Genomic DNA, 14,777 nt, shown 5'->3' with positions numbered 1-14,777 from the left:
CGTACTCTGCTTGAATGGACACCACACACACACGTCTCAACACGCTTACATCTGGTGTCCAGGGTCCACTGCCCACAGCTATCAGGCTTCCAAATTCAATGATCTCATCTAATTATTAAATTTTTTTTAAAAAAACAACTCCTCAGCCAGTTTCTCTAGGACGTGCCTAGCAAATCAGCCTCCCCCTCCCTAAAAGTGGCTCTTGAGATGGAGACAAAAGCTGTTTTCTAAAAAAATGCTCATGTGGAGGTTAAGAACACCGCCAACATCAGAGCACAACACAAGCGTTTAAGATAAGCACTGGAAACAAATCTCCGGCTTTATCATGATGATAGCGAAAGGTTTACAGGACAATTAACACATTTTTTTGAAGGTTTTTAAAGAGAGGTCCCATTATCAACATTAGCAATTTCAATCCTTGCAGATTAACCTCTTGACAACCTCATTCCAGGGGAGATTATTAGTCACTTACTGTATGCACGGCTCTGTGCCGGTTATGGAGGGAAAGGTCACTCTCCCCTGAGACTGTGCAATCTGGCTGGGAGATCAGACGAGTGTGGGTAACAATTAAGTAACAATGTCAGGCAGTAAGGTCTGCTTACCTCCTGCCCATCCTGCTGGCTCCCGCCCAAGCCCCACCTCCTCTGTGACAAAGTCCTCAGCCTCCCCAGGTGGCCCGTCTCTCCCTTCCTGGGCTCCTGTATTTGTGCCTCATTCTGCCACTTCCCTGGGCACTGCCTTTGCTTCTGACTTGATTGTCTCCGGTGCATTTGTCCCCGAGCTGGATGGCGATCTTTTGGGGGACCAAAACACACATTTACATTTCTTTTGCATTCTCCTCAGCAACTAGCACGTGGAAGAGACTGAATTAATACTCAGGTAAAAAAAAAAAAAAAAAAAAAAAAAAGCATAGGGCTCAGTCTTCACTGAGGCCCGCTCAGCTCCAGGGCAACTGTTAGCTTCCGGGCGTCTCACAGAGAATGACCTAGATGTAATCAGTATCAGTAGTCAGGATTAGTTATGAGCTGGGGTCTCCAAAGGCGAAAGTTAATAGGTTATCTATTTTCACATCACAACCAGTCATAACCAGCCTTGTTTGTATTTGGAGCCAATTTCTGACAAACATAAAAAGCTAACCCCAAGGCCCCAGACCATCCGGGGGTACAACGCAGGCAGAGATACGAGGGATCATTGAAATCTTTCATATTTGCCTCAAAACATCTCAGTGAATATAATCGTGATAAAGCCAGATCTCTAACGTGTATTTCAAATTGTTACTTGTTCTATGCTCTGATGGTGACCACGTTCTTCGCTGAACTCTATATATAATATACTTTATATTTAGTTTACTATGAACTATATTGTATATGATTACGTATTTATATGTTAATACTATATACTTGATATTAAATATTTCATTATATTACATATTTATACAGTGATATTATAATGTAATTATTTAATGACATATTACATATTTTATATGAACATAAAATATAAGTTATATAAGTTCCACTTAAAATAGTGAGAGTAAAAAAAGTTTAGCATCCTCTCTAGAGATATAATGCAAGTCACAAAGGTGCACCATATATAAAGTTTTTTTTTTTTTTTTTTAATTTTTTTTTTTTTCACGTTTATTCATTTTTGGGATAGAGAGAGACAGAGCATGAACGGGGGAGGGGCAGAGAGAGAGGGAGACACAGAATTGGAAACAGGCTCCAGGCTCTGAGCCATTAGCCCAGAGCCTGACGCGGGGCTCGAACTCACGGACCGCGAGATCGTGACCTGGCTGAAGTCGGACGCTCAACCGACTGCGCCACCCAGGCGCAGAGATTTATAAATCTCTGAAGAGATTTATAAAAAACTACTAGACTCGTTAAGACTACAAATACTAACCCCCTCATCCCCTCTGATTAATTTAATGATTAATTTAATCATCCCAGTCTGATTAAAGTTTTTAATCAGCCACATCAAAAAAATAAAAAGAAACAGATAGAATCAATTTTAATAATAAATATATTTTATTTAGTCCAAATAACCAAAATACCATAATCTCAACATGTAATCAATATAAAACTTTATTCATGAGATATATACTTTTTCATACTAAGTCCTCACAATCCAGCGTATTTTACTTTTATAGCACATCTCAATTTAGATGAGCCACTTTTCAAAGACTCAATCACAGCCCCATGTGGCTACTGGTTACCATATTAGACAGCGCAGCACTGGTTGACTAGTTATAACTGATAAAAAAAATTACATAAACTGTTGTATTTCTTTTTGTTGCATTAGTTGCCAGGAAACCCAAAGCTAAATTCGGTGCTCGATTATAGAGATCTTCTCATCCTGAGGTCCTCTAAAATTTATTTCTCCTCCTTCTAAATGGATTTGAATATCTCTGTTTTGTACGTCCTTTTAGAGAAGTAATTTAATACTAGTAACAGCCATAATGATAATTGTCTTCTATTATTCATAATGATACTAATTTATCGCTCACCCGCTGTGTGCGAAGCAGAGTGCCATATGCCTTACATGGGCCACACAGCAAGACAGTGGCCGAGCGGCGACGAGATCTGAGATCTGATTCTAAAATCCTCCTTCTCAACCATTCCGCTCTTAGAATGCTTGTATCGGTGACCACCAGCACCACTCTGTTCCAGGAACCTCACACACACTCCATCCTTCCTCATCGTACAGGTTAGGATCGAGGCTCAGAGGTCAGGTCCCCCATCGGGGTACGGCTAATAAACACGAGAGCCAGCATATGAACTCAGATGCTTTGTGCATTCACTTTCTAAATGCTCTCTGCTTCAATTATGTAAAACCAACTTTAAAGGATCAAATTCCTTTTGAAGATCAACATATCACAAAGTTATTAATTCAGTAGCTGTATTTTGAGCTCTTTTTGTGAGCCAGGCACTGGCCCCTCCCTACCCCCCAACACTGGGATTCACAAACGGAAAGGACAAAATCCCTGACCTGAGAGGGTTCATAATGGAAGAAATGCAAAGTGGAGAAAAATGTTACAAATACTAACTGGAAATTCTCTGCTGGATTTTGCAGAGCAGGTGCTAAGCAAGTATTTGCAAAGAAACCTATCTAGCAAAGATCAAATGAGTAAAATAAATTAGAAAAAATAGTTCAAACCACTTAGAACTCTGAGTGGATGCATAAATGTGTCAGCGTTGATTGCCACCCTCCTGCTTCTCCTAAAATGCCCTACATGCCCTCTGTATCTCTACACGTGTTCCCGCGAGCTGTCCAAAAGGCAAATGGCCCACGGAAGGAGGCAGCCCACACCCTGTCTCAGCATAAACTGATACTCAGCACCATCAGCTAAATTGTTCGGGTGGCTCATCGAGTTCACAGGATGAGAACTCACAGCTGCTTTCTTGAACGTCTGGCAGGGGCTCACGAATGCATTTCATCAAATTTGGCACATGGGCTGTTAGCAAACGCACGAGCAAAAGGCACTCGTGTTTTGTTCAGTGCTGTCACTTTCCCGTCCTCCCCCCAACATCTGGCCCTGACATAGACTGATCTCAAATGAATGTCTGAGACTCACCGCCACGTAACGCTGTTATGCATTCGCTCAGCCACCATCGTTCAGCCCAGGTTCTCCATGCTCTCTCCCTGTGACCACACAGGCGGGTAGGTAGAGACATGGTTTACTGAAGCTCATTCATCAGGAATCCGTGCGGGGTCACTGGCTCAACCCCCTCCCTATTCTCCATTCTGACATTATATCTGATTCTAAAAATACCATGGTCTTAAGCCTAACCTTTAAATGACAGACACCTCATTCTTCATGCTATAGTGTCCTTAATTACCCCCTCAAAGCCAGTGATTTTGAAGGTTCCCAGGAGACCTGGCACAAGCGAGTTATAGTTTTCACTGGAGGGCTGTGTTTTCTGTATGCCCAGCAGAGAGTTTCTATTCAGATTGTTTTGGCTACAAGGAACAGAAGCATGCTTTAATCAACTCAGGAAAAGTGGGGCTTATCGTAAGGACACAAGGAAGATGGAAATGGAACCTGAGGTATGAAACAGGCCCGGGGACTGATGCAGGGCCCACGCGGGCTTGGCCTCTCCCGGCTCTCCCGCCGTTCTGTCTCCTGGCCGCTTCCTCTACTAATCACAGCTTTTCTCTCTTACAGTCTCAGACCCCATGGCCCTGACTCTCACTCATGACATCCTTTTAGCTGCTACCCCAGCATTCACCCATTCATATTCCCTACAGACATCACTGTTTTGGCCCAACCCAATTTTGAAGACCATTTGTCACTGGCCAGCTCACGGATTTGTTTATCTTGAGTCGGATGCCCAACTGTGGCCCAATTGTTTGTGGCTTCGAGGGCGGAGTGGGATGGGAGTGACGTGGCACCAGCAAGGACCCATGAGGGGGCAGGATCCCTAAGAGGTGTGGTCAGGGATGACACCTGAAGGTTTGCTTTGCCCAGTACAGACAAGTAAAATCACGTAATATGCTAATCGACCAAGAAACATCTAGGAATTAAGTTAAGGGAGATGTCTGAAGCGGAGAAAGAAGATGAATATCGAAAAAATAAATTAATTAAATCCAGTAGAATTTGCTGCTGAAATTAGTATTTATTAGCTACTTCACGCTAAGCACGGTGTAGGCATTTTATATGCATTATTTCATCTAAGCCTTCCAAACACCCCAGAAATAAGTGTTTCACTAACCCATTTTCATTTGTAGGACCTGAGGCTTGGGAGACATTACCTACGTCACTACGTGACTCAAGGTCACAAAGCCAATGAACCAGGATATGAATCCATGTATATTTGACTCTGAAGTTCTCTCCACTATAAAACACACAGAGAAAGAGCTAAGTATTAACATCATTCTAATCTAACTGCTAACAAATTATAAAATACAGCTGTTTCCTTGCAGACCTGACCTGCAGCGATACGAATAAACAATAACTCAACTTCAGTGTCTTGACAGCACTAAAAATCATTCATAACAAATCGCTGGGTTATAACAACGTGGGCACTTATTACTTGGAAAAAGACCAAGCCCTTAAAATAATCCGTTTTAATCTACCGTATGAACGATTCTTGTCACCACCAACAAAATGCAATCGCTGAGCCAGTCTGCTACTCTGATTCTTTTCTCTTACGTCTTTCAAGCTGAGCCAAAGGAAATGAAGGTACTGGCCCAATTGCACCTTGTTTTAAAAGTGCTCTCACAGCTTACTCCAGTATTTCTTTATAATGCAAATATCAGTTTAATTAATCATAGCAATATGACATTGGGTTAAGCTCTTCAAGACACACACTATTTTTAAGACTCAGACCCGATTGTTTCAGATTCACAACAAAGTGAATCTAAAATGTGGTACAATGTCCAGTGATGATCTGATGGACACTGGAACAGGAACACATACAGTTTCTTGAGGAGAGATGGGTAAAGAACACGGCTGTTCGTAACTTTTTTTATCCTGTTAAAGACTGGCATCATCTGATCAAGGTAGAAATGTATTGCTTTTGGCCAAAAAACTTTGTAAGATAAAAAAAAAAAAAAAAAAAAAGCATGAGCAGGGGCGCCTGGGTGGCTCAGTTGGTTAAGCATCTGACTTTGGTGTAGGTCATGATCTCGTGATTCGTGAGTTCGAGCCCCACATCAGGCTCTGTGCTGACAGCTTGGAGCCTGCTTGGGATTCTCTGTCTCCCTCTCTCTCTGCCCCTCCCCTACACTCTCTTTCTCTTCCTTTTAAAAAGAAGTAAATATTAAAAAAGAAAAAAGCAGGAGCAGACACAAAATGATCTTTAAAATCAATATCAAAGTTTAAATATAAGGATAGCAGTTTAGACAAAACAAATGAACAAAGGGAAAAAAATAAGAGGCAGAGAGACAAAGCAAGACACAGACTCGACTATAGAGAACACACTGATGGTTACCAGAGGGGAGGGGATCGGGGAAATAGGTGACGGGGATTAAGGAAGGCACTTGTCATGAGGATCACTCAGTGATGTATGCAACTGTTGAATCACTATATGGCACCTCCAACATTAACATTATACTGTATGTAACTATGCTGGAATTAAAATAAAACTTAAAACACAAACAATAGATCACGCTCCGGAACTGTCATCATAAAAAGAATCCTCACATTTAACACCACCGTGTCACTCTACCTTCACTGTCCGAAGCGTCTTTAGCTTTTCAGCTTTGAAATGGCCAGAGCACCTGGAGATGTAACAACACTGATGTTTCTGGATATCAGAGCTCTTTTTTTAAAAAATTAACTTGTTTATTTTGAGAGAGAGAGGGAGAGAGAGATTCCCAGAGAGAGTCTGACAGCGCAGAGCCTGATGTGAGGCTCGATTTCGAGAACAGTGAGAATCATGACCTGAGCCAAATCGAGAGTCGGATGCTTAACTGATTGAGCCACCCAGGCCCCCCTCAGAGCTTCTAGTTAAAAACAATGAAAGCTCATTTTAACTGACATAGGCAAAACAGAAAACGTGTTTTTCTTTAAATACTGGCCTCCAAGACATGTACAACAATGTTCACGACAGCGCTATTCGTAGGAGCCACGTCTGGACCCAAGCCACATGTCCGTGCCCAGTGGAATGGACACAGGGATTGTGATACGTATATTCCTCCAGTGGGAAACAGCATCTGAATGAGAGTGAATGGCGGACAACAACATGGAACACGGAGGCTTCTCAACTGCAAAATGAAGAAGCCCAACACCACAGAGCGCTATACGATTCCACCTTCTTAACATTCGAAACACAGGCAAAACTAATGAACGGTGTGAGAAGTCAGGATAGTGATTTCCTTCTAGGGGCACCGGTGACTGCCAAGGCACCTGACAGGAAATGAAGGGTTTCTAGGGCTTTGTTTATTGATATGAATGCTGGTAAGGATTGATCCCCTTCGTGAAAATCCATCAAAGTATACTCTTAAGATCTGTGCAGTCTTATGCGTGTGTGTCCTTTTTCAAGAGACAATTTTATGCAACGCCATGTGGCTGCAGTATTGCCAGGAAGGCTGAAGGACCAGGTTGAGGGCCTCACGTCTGGGAACAAAGCTTGCTACAGAACTGGTTGGCCAACGATGCTGCTGCCACCACGTGACTACCCAACAGGGGACCTGTCCACCGGCCCCTACTGCCCTCTCTTCCCCTGGGGCTGACCCCTGCGAAGCTTCCCCCACTTTGCCTCCAGACTGCAAGGCTGGTATCGCTGTGGCCGGCACGTGGAGCTGGTGTCTGGAATTTACAACTTCTGTGCTGAAAAACCACAGGGAGACACATAAGGCACAAAAGACAGATGCGAGGCAGGTGTCGAGAAGGCTAATGTCTTCTACTGCACCTGCATGGGACTCTGTTCTGGGCTGGACACGGATTCTAATGACTCGAGCAAGCTTCAGGCCTGGTGCCAGATATGCAGAACAACATAAAAGATGTTTTAGGAGATGCTTTGGTCCTCAAGGAAGGTCCAGAGAAAGGTCACCAGGTAGGGAATCTGAGTTGGAGCACCGAAGCAGGGGTGGCTTGGAATCAGATTGTTAAATGGCACAACAGATAGTAAAGAAAGCCATACTGGCTCCTTCGGGTGGTCTGTTAATGGCCGTTTGTAAATTAATTTTTATTTTAAAATAGTTTTGGACTTAACAGAAAAGTTGTGAAGATAATACAGAGTTGCCATATCCCCCAAACCTATTTCCCCCTCTTCATTCACATCTTACATCAGTATTGTATGTCTGTCACAAATAATGAACAAACATCGATGCATTATTATTAACTAAAGCTCATACTTCATTCAGATTTCCTAATGTCCTTTTTCCATTCCAGGATCGCATCCTGGATACTATATTACCTTTGGTCCTCACATGTCCTTGGGTACCTTGTGGCTGGAACAATTCCTCACTTTCCTTGTTTCTGATGACGGTTTCGAGTAGTGGTCAGGTATTTTGCAGGAAATCCACCAACTGGGCTCTGTCTGACATTTTCCCCACAGTTAGACCACAGTTATGGGTGTGAAGGAGGAAGACCACAGATGAAGTGCCCTTCTCTTCACATTATACCAAGGGGCCTTATCACTGTTGACGTTGACCTTGACCACCTCACTCGTGTTCATCAGGCCTCCCCACTGTAAAGTTTCTCTTTTCCCCTTTCCATTCTCTGCTCTTTGGAAAGAAGTCACCATGTGCCGCCCTCATGTGGGGAGGGGTACCTGCCTAACTTATCTGGCATTCTTGAGTAGGGGAAGTTGATAATCATTTTTTATCGCCTTCTAACTTGTGGGAGATTGTATATCCCAAATAATTAGTTAACCAGATACAGCGTTTCGATCTTAATTTGTTATATAGTTAGTATTTATCTTAAAAATAACCCATGAATCCAGAGAAGATCAGAGGTGACTGTGTTTTGGTACTTTGACTCCAGGTCTTGTAATGTTAAACCCAGACATAAGCAACTGGAGTTGTTTACCTGATGTCAGGAGAGGAAAAACATGTATTTAGCAAATACTGGAGAGGGGTTTCAATTATATCAACATTTTAGAGGTTTCATATGTTTTGACGGTTGGCTTTTATGGAAATGTCTTTGTTTATATATAGACTTTTAATTATGGCCAGATGAATACAGTCTTTACCGGATTTAATATTGCTACCAAGAAATGAATGTAAGAGACTACTTTTTGGGGGCTGGGGGGATTAGATTACCTTTAAAGATTTACCGATTTGTAGTGTGTGCATGATCCCAACCTCTACTCTGTTTGAAATCTGGGCCTATAGCTGTGCTGCAAAAAAAAAAAAAAAAAAAAAAAAATTGTATGCAGCACCACTGTCATTTCAAAATTCTATTTGCATCTTTACATATTGTGAATTTGCATACAAAAGTTTACTGACACGATTTCTGAATAGATTTCAGTTTTTGTACTTAAAACAGTGCGCCTTTTCTTAAGGTATATTCAAATTGGTTTAAATCATATCATAAATGTCTTGTATCTGAGTTTTCTCTGCAATGTTCTAAGTGATGAGAGCAAGCATTTTAACCCTGAGAAGCACAGCCCCGAAGAGCCTGTCCTCAGAGCTGGGGCACGCGGGGGACAGAGTCCTCTGGCCGGATGCGAGAAGGGTCCAGAGGTGGGAATGGAGACACAAAGCCATAGCTATTAGGATTCCAACCTATAAATCTGAAGGCCCGGGTAACAGGAACCAAAATGTCAAGAGAATGGGCTGAAAACCAAGCAGTCGGGGGCTTAGCCCCAAGCAGCGGTTGCATGTTGGAACTTCCTTCCTCTTTTCAGGGTGGTCCTGAACTGGACTGTGACACCAGGTGAAACAGATGCCTCCCGCTTGGGTTAAACAGTTGACTTTGGCTCTTTCCATCCCTCACCCCTGGGCGTTGCAGTTAACCCTACTGACAGCAGCGTGCCTCCCTCAGGCACAACAGAATTAGCATGAGTTCTTGGAATCTGATTGGCATCCTAGAAAGAAGAGAATTCTTAGGAAAGATTGAAAAGAAGGTTAATCCAGTCTTTTGGCCGTTTTCCAGTCCTGAAATTGTAAAAATCAACACAGCTGAATTTTAAAACAAGAGCCCCCATTCTTTTACACTCTGCCATCTCTGGGGAGCAACCTTTGATATTTCAGACTTGGCTGGAAATTAGTTAATTGCGAGGCCTGCTCACAGTACTTGGAATAAAAACATGTTTTGGGAATAACGCCGGAAAATACCTTTAGGGTGGCACATGGAATTGTTGACTTTTTCAGATTTGCTTATCACGCATTTAATGAATGGCAGTTGGATATGGGTCCGATTTCACTGGGTTCAAGAGAGGCTTTGTGGCCTCAGTCTGGAAAAATAGGCTCTTCATATTCAATCACGAAGGTGAGGGAGGTCAGGAGACGGCAGGGGCTGAAAGTGTATTTGGAAACTCCTAGGTACGTTAAAGAACACGTTAAGTTTAAGCTTTAATATCCATGAGTGTCCCGACAAAAGTTTGAATCTGGACTGTTTGAACAACTCATGTCTCTGGATCCAGACAAGGATCCATCATACACGTATGACTAGTAATCACGTGTGTGACTAGTTGCCGTACGTGTGACCAGCTATCGCACACGTGACCAGCAACCACACAGGTCTTTAGCATGGCACTTATGGGTCGTGAGGTACAGGTATTTTCTACTTAGCATTTTATTTTATTTTTTTTTTTTTTTTAATTTTTTTTTTTTTCAACGTTTATTTATTTTTGGGACAGAGAGAGACAGAGCATGAACGGGGGAGGGGCAGAGAGAGAGGGAGACACAGAATCAGAAACAGGCTCCAGGCTCTGAGCCATCAGCCCAGAGCCTGATGCGAGCCTGACGCGGGGCTCGAACTCACGGACCGCGAGATCGTGACCTGGCTGAAGTCGGACGCTTAACCGACTGCGCCACCCAGGCGCCCCTCTACTTAGCATTTTAAACAGGTTTTGAACACAAATAAAGCATAGGTCATACGTAATACAGAAGTCCACTGTGCACTGTTCCATAAACCTTCTCAAATGTCACCACCGTTAACCTTCCCGTCAGAAGCATTGTGAAGAGGTCCTGCAGAGCCCTCTGGCCCTTTGTCACTCTCTGCCTCTGTGGGACAGTGAAGCCCCTGGGGGCGGGAATAGGGTGGCAAAGAGGAAAGCTTTTAGGTTCAGGGAGCACAAGACGGATTGAGGCAACTTCTCCCATCTAAGCATCCTATGAGGAGTTGGAGAATAGAGCCGCCAGGAGTCTATTCCTGTCCCCATTCTAAATCAGCAGAGACTGAAGACTTCCACGCCCATTATCAGTTCAGGAACATTGTCCTCCTACGCGGTCTACTTCCCGCAGCCCAGGGCTCACTAGACAGATGGGAAAGCAGGTAGCAGCACAAAGCACTGAGGAGCTGAAACACAGACCCTGGATGCGATTACGTGGCTTGAGCAATCATATCATAAGACAGTTATAGTATTTTTATTGGTCACGGCTCCAGGATACGGCTTCTCAAATTGGCCTTGAATCAATGAGAAATACAAGTCTACAATCCATGCAGCCATCTGGGCGGCCATGTGCCACGCTGGGAAGGAAGGTGTGCGCAGAGGATATCAAGAAGAAGCAGATACACGCCCTGCCTTCAAGAATACAAGGCCGGATTGAATGAAACAGAAAATAAATATTATAAACATCTCTTTAAATACAAAGACGTTTTAGGTGCTATTAAGTGACATTAATGAGGCAGAGAAATATCAGGAAAAGGGTAACTGGGCTGACAAGGGGATAAGAAACTAAGTCATAGAAAGAAAGACCATGGACAAAAACAGACACTCAGACCAATGGAACAGAATAGAGAACCCACACACCTATGGCCAACTGATCTTTGACAAAGCAGGAAAGAATATCCAATGGAATAAAGAGTCTCCTCAGCAAGTGGTGCTGCGAAAACTGGACAATGACATGCAGAAAAATGAACCTGGACCACTTTCTTACACCATACACAAAAATAAACTCAAAATGGATGAAAGACCTAAATGTAAGACAGGAAGCCATCAAAATCCTCAAGGAGAAAGCAGGCACAAACCTCTTTGATCTTGCCCACAGCAACTTCTTACTCAACATGTCTCTGGAGGCAAGGGAAACAAAAGCAAAAATGAACTATTGGGACCTCATCAAAATAAAAAGCTTCTGCACAGAGAAGGAAACAATCAGTAAAACTAAAAGGCAACCGACGGAATGGGAGAAGATATCTGCAAATGACATATCAGATAAAGGGGTAGTATCCAAAACCTATAAAGAACTTATCAAACTCAACACCCAAAAACCAAATAATCCAATGAAGAAATGGGCAAAAGACATGAATAGACACTTCTCCAAAGAAGACATTCAGATGGCCAACCGACACATGAAAAAATGCTCAACATCACTCATCATCAGGGAAATACAAATCAAAACCACAATGAGATACCACCTGACACCTGACAGAATGGCTCACATTAACAACTCCGGCAACAACAGATGTTGGCGAGGATGCGGAGAGAGAGGATCTCTTTTGTACCGCTGATGGAAATGCAAACTGGTGCAGCAACTTTGCAAAACAGTCTGATTTCCTCAAAAAATTAAAAATAGAACTACCCTACAACCCAGCAATTGCACTACTAGGTATTTATCCAAGGGATACAGGTATGCTGTTTTGAAGGGACACAGGTACCCCAATGTTTATAGCAGTGCTATCAACAATAGCTAAAGTATGGAAAGAGCCCAAATGTCCATCGATGGACCAATGGATAAAGAAACTGTGGTATACATATACAATGGAGTATTACTCGGCAATCAAAAAGAATGAAATCTTGCCTTCTGCAACCACATGGATGGAACCAGAGGGTATTATGCTAAGTGAAATTAGTCAGTGAGAAAGATAAATATCATATGACTTCACTCATAGGAGGACTTTAAGGTACAAAACAGATGAATACAAGGGAAGGGAAGCAAAAATAATATAAAACAAGGGAGGGGGGCAAAACATAAGAGACTCTTAAATATGGAGAACAAACAGAGGGCTCCTGGAGGGGTTGTGGGAGAGGGGATGGGCTAAATGAGTAAGGGGCACTAAGGAATCTACTCCTGAAATCATTGTTGCACCATATGCTAACTTGGATGTAAATTAAAAAAATAAATTAAAAAAGAAAAAGAAAAAAAAGAAAGAAAGACCAAAAGATTAGGGTTTGTTTTCTAAAAACCAGAAGACTGTAAAGGGCACGGGGGTGTGCATATGGGGATCTATATACATGGGGCAGAGTAATGTGACTGCTCTTTTCAAATATTTGAAAGCATGTGTGGAAAAGCCTTACTCTGCGTTCTTAAGGCCAACACCAGAACCAGCGGCAGGAAGCTGAGACAAAAGGAGGGGTTTCCCCTAGGCATTCTATTTGCTTCTGGGCCTTCCTTGCCCCCATGCAGTTAGGCAGCACCACGTGAGCAGCTCTGGTCAGTGGGGTATGGGTGGCAGTGACAGGTGTCACTTCCAGACAAGGCATAGAAGAGATGTGGGCTGTTTATTACTGCAGCATATCCTATCATATCCTAACTGATACAGAAATTATGTGAAAGGAGATTTGAGACCAAAAAACCCTAAGCTACTAAAACTATTTACACAGATTATTTACTATTCATGTTGCCTTTGTCTAGAAGTGTTCAAAGCGAGGCTGAATGTGGAACATACAGTAGAAATTTCTGACATGGGTGAAGAGATTTGGTTACTTTTGGGGGGAAAAGGGCAGTTAAGGGCCTTATCTTTAACTATACATAATAATAAATAACTTCAAAACACTTAAAACTTAGAAATCTTGAGTTAACCTGTATACACCTACAGATAGATATTACTTTCAGATAGCAAACAATTTTTTATATTTAAAAGAAAAGGAAAATACAGGCCAATTTGACCACATAAAATGTTAAAACTCTATAGATCATGTAATGCCATCATAAAACCAAAATGTAAATAGTTGAGGAAAATATTTACCCCAATATGACAAAATATCAATATTCTTACTACACTGGTGGCTTGATCAAGTAACTAACAAAAATAGAAGACTTCAACAGGTAAACTGACAAAAGAGACGAACAAAAGGCCTACAAAGCCATAACAAGCTCACGAAAAAATTGCAAACATCATTGACAATTTTAACTCTGTTGTCAAAGAAAGAAAGAAAAAGAAAGGAAAGAAAGAAAGAAAGAAAGAAAGAAAGAAAGAAAGAAAGAAAGAAAGAAAGAAAAAGAAAGAAAGAAAAATGACTAATACATAATGTTGGTGAAGCCACAGTAAAATAAGCATTCCTCTTTCACAAAGCCAAGAGGAGCAAAAACTGGAACGGTCTTTCTGGAGGGACATTTAAATACATATTCACTTTTGGCCTTACAACTCCATTTCTAGAAACTTATACTGCAGTATGGAGTGATTTCCACACAAGCGTTATATACGATGCTGAAAAACTGATACAGACACCCAGCAATCAGAGAAAAGCAAATAAATTAGAGCACACCCATGAGATGAAACACTATGCAGTCGGGGAGTGAGAGGGACGTGAGGGTGGGTGATGGGCATTGAGGAAGGCACCTGTTGGGATGAGCACTGGGTGTTGTATGGAAACCAATTTGACAATAAATTTCACACACACACACACACACACACACACACATACACACACACAAAAGAAAAGAAAAGAAAGACTACACAGTCATTAAAAGCCACATAAGAGAATATGGAATAATGAAATGGAAAAGATTCATAAAGTAATATCAAGAAGGCAAATACATACACATACTGTGTGTGTGTGTGTGTGTGTGTGTGTGTGTGTATGTATACACAGATGGTATGATTCTAATTTGTAACTAAGTAAGCAGAAAGACAACACCGAAAGTATTAATATTTGGGGACGCCTGGGTGGCCCAGTCGGTTCAGCATCCAACTCTTGATTTCAGCTCAGGTCATGATCTCACGGTTTGTGATTTGGGAGCCCATCTCTGCACTCATAGCATAGAGCCTCTTGGGTTTCTCTCTCCCTCTCTCTCTCTCTCTCTCTCTCTGCTCTTCCCTGGCTCTCTCTCTTTCTCAAAATAAATACATACACATGTAAAAAAGTATTAACATTTTATTTTTTATTTTAAAATTCTCTATTCACTTCTGATTATTCAAATTTTCTTCAGTAAAGGGCACTGCTTTAATAATCAGAAAAAATGTATTTGAACATAATTGATAGCACTCACTGCCTGAAGGGAGTGGT

The sequence above is a fragment of the Puma concolor genome, chromosome B2, assembly GCF_028749965.1.
Source record: "Puma concolor isolate L17-30 chromosome B2, mPumCon1.1.hap2, whole genome shotgun sequence".
Classification (NCBI taxonomy): Eukaryota; Metazoa; Chordata; class Mammalia; order Carnivora; family Felidae; genus Puma; species Puma concolor.
The sequence above is the reverse complement of the archived record's forward strand: the minus strand, read 5'-3'. Positions refer to the sequence as shown.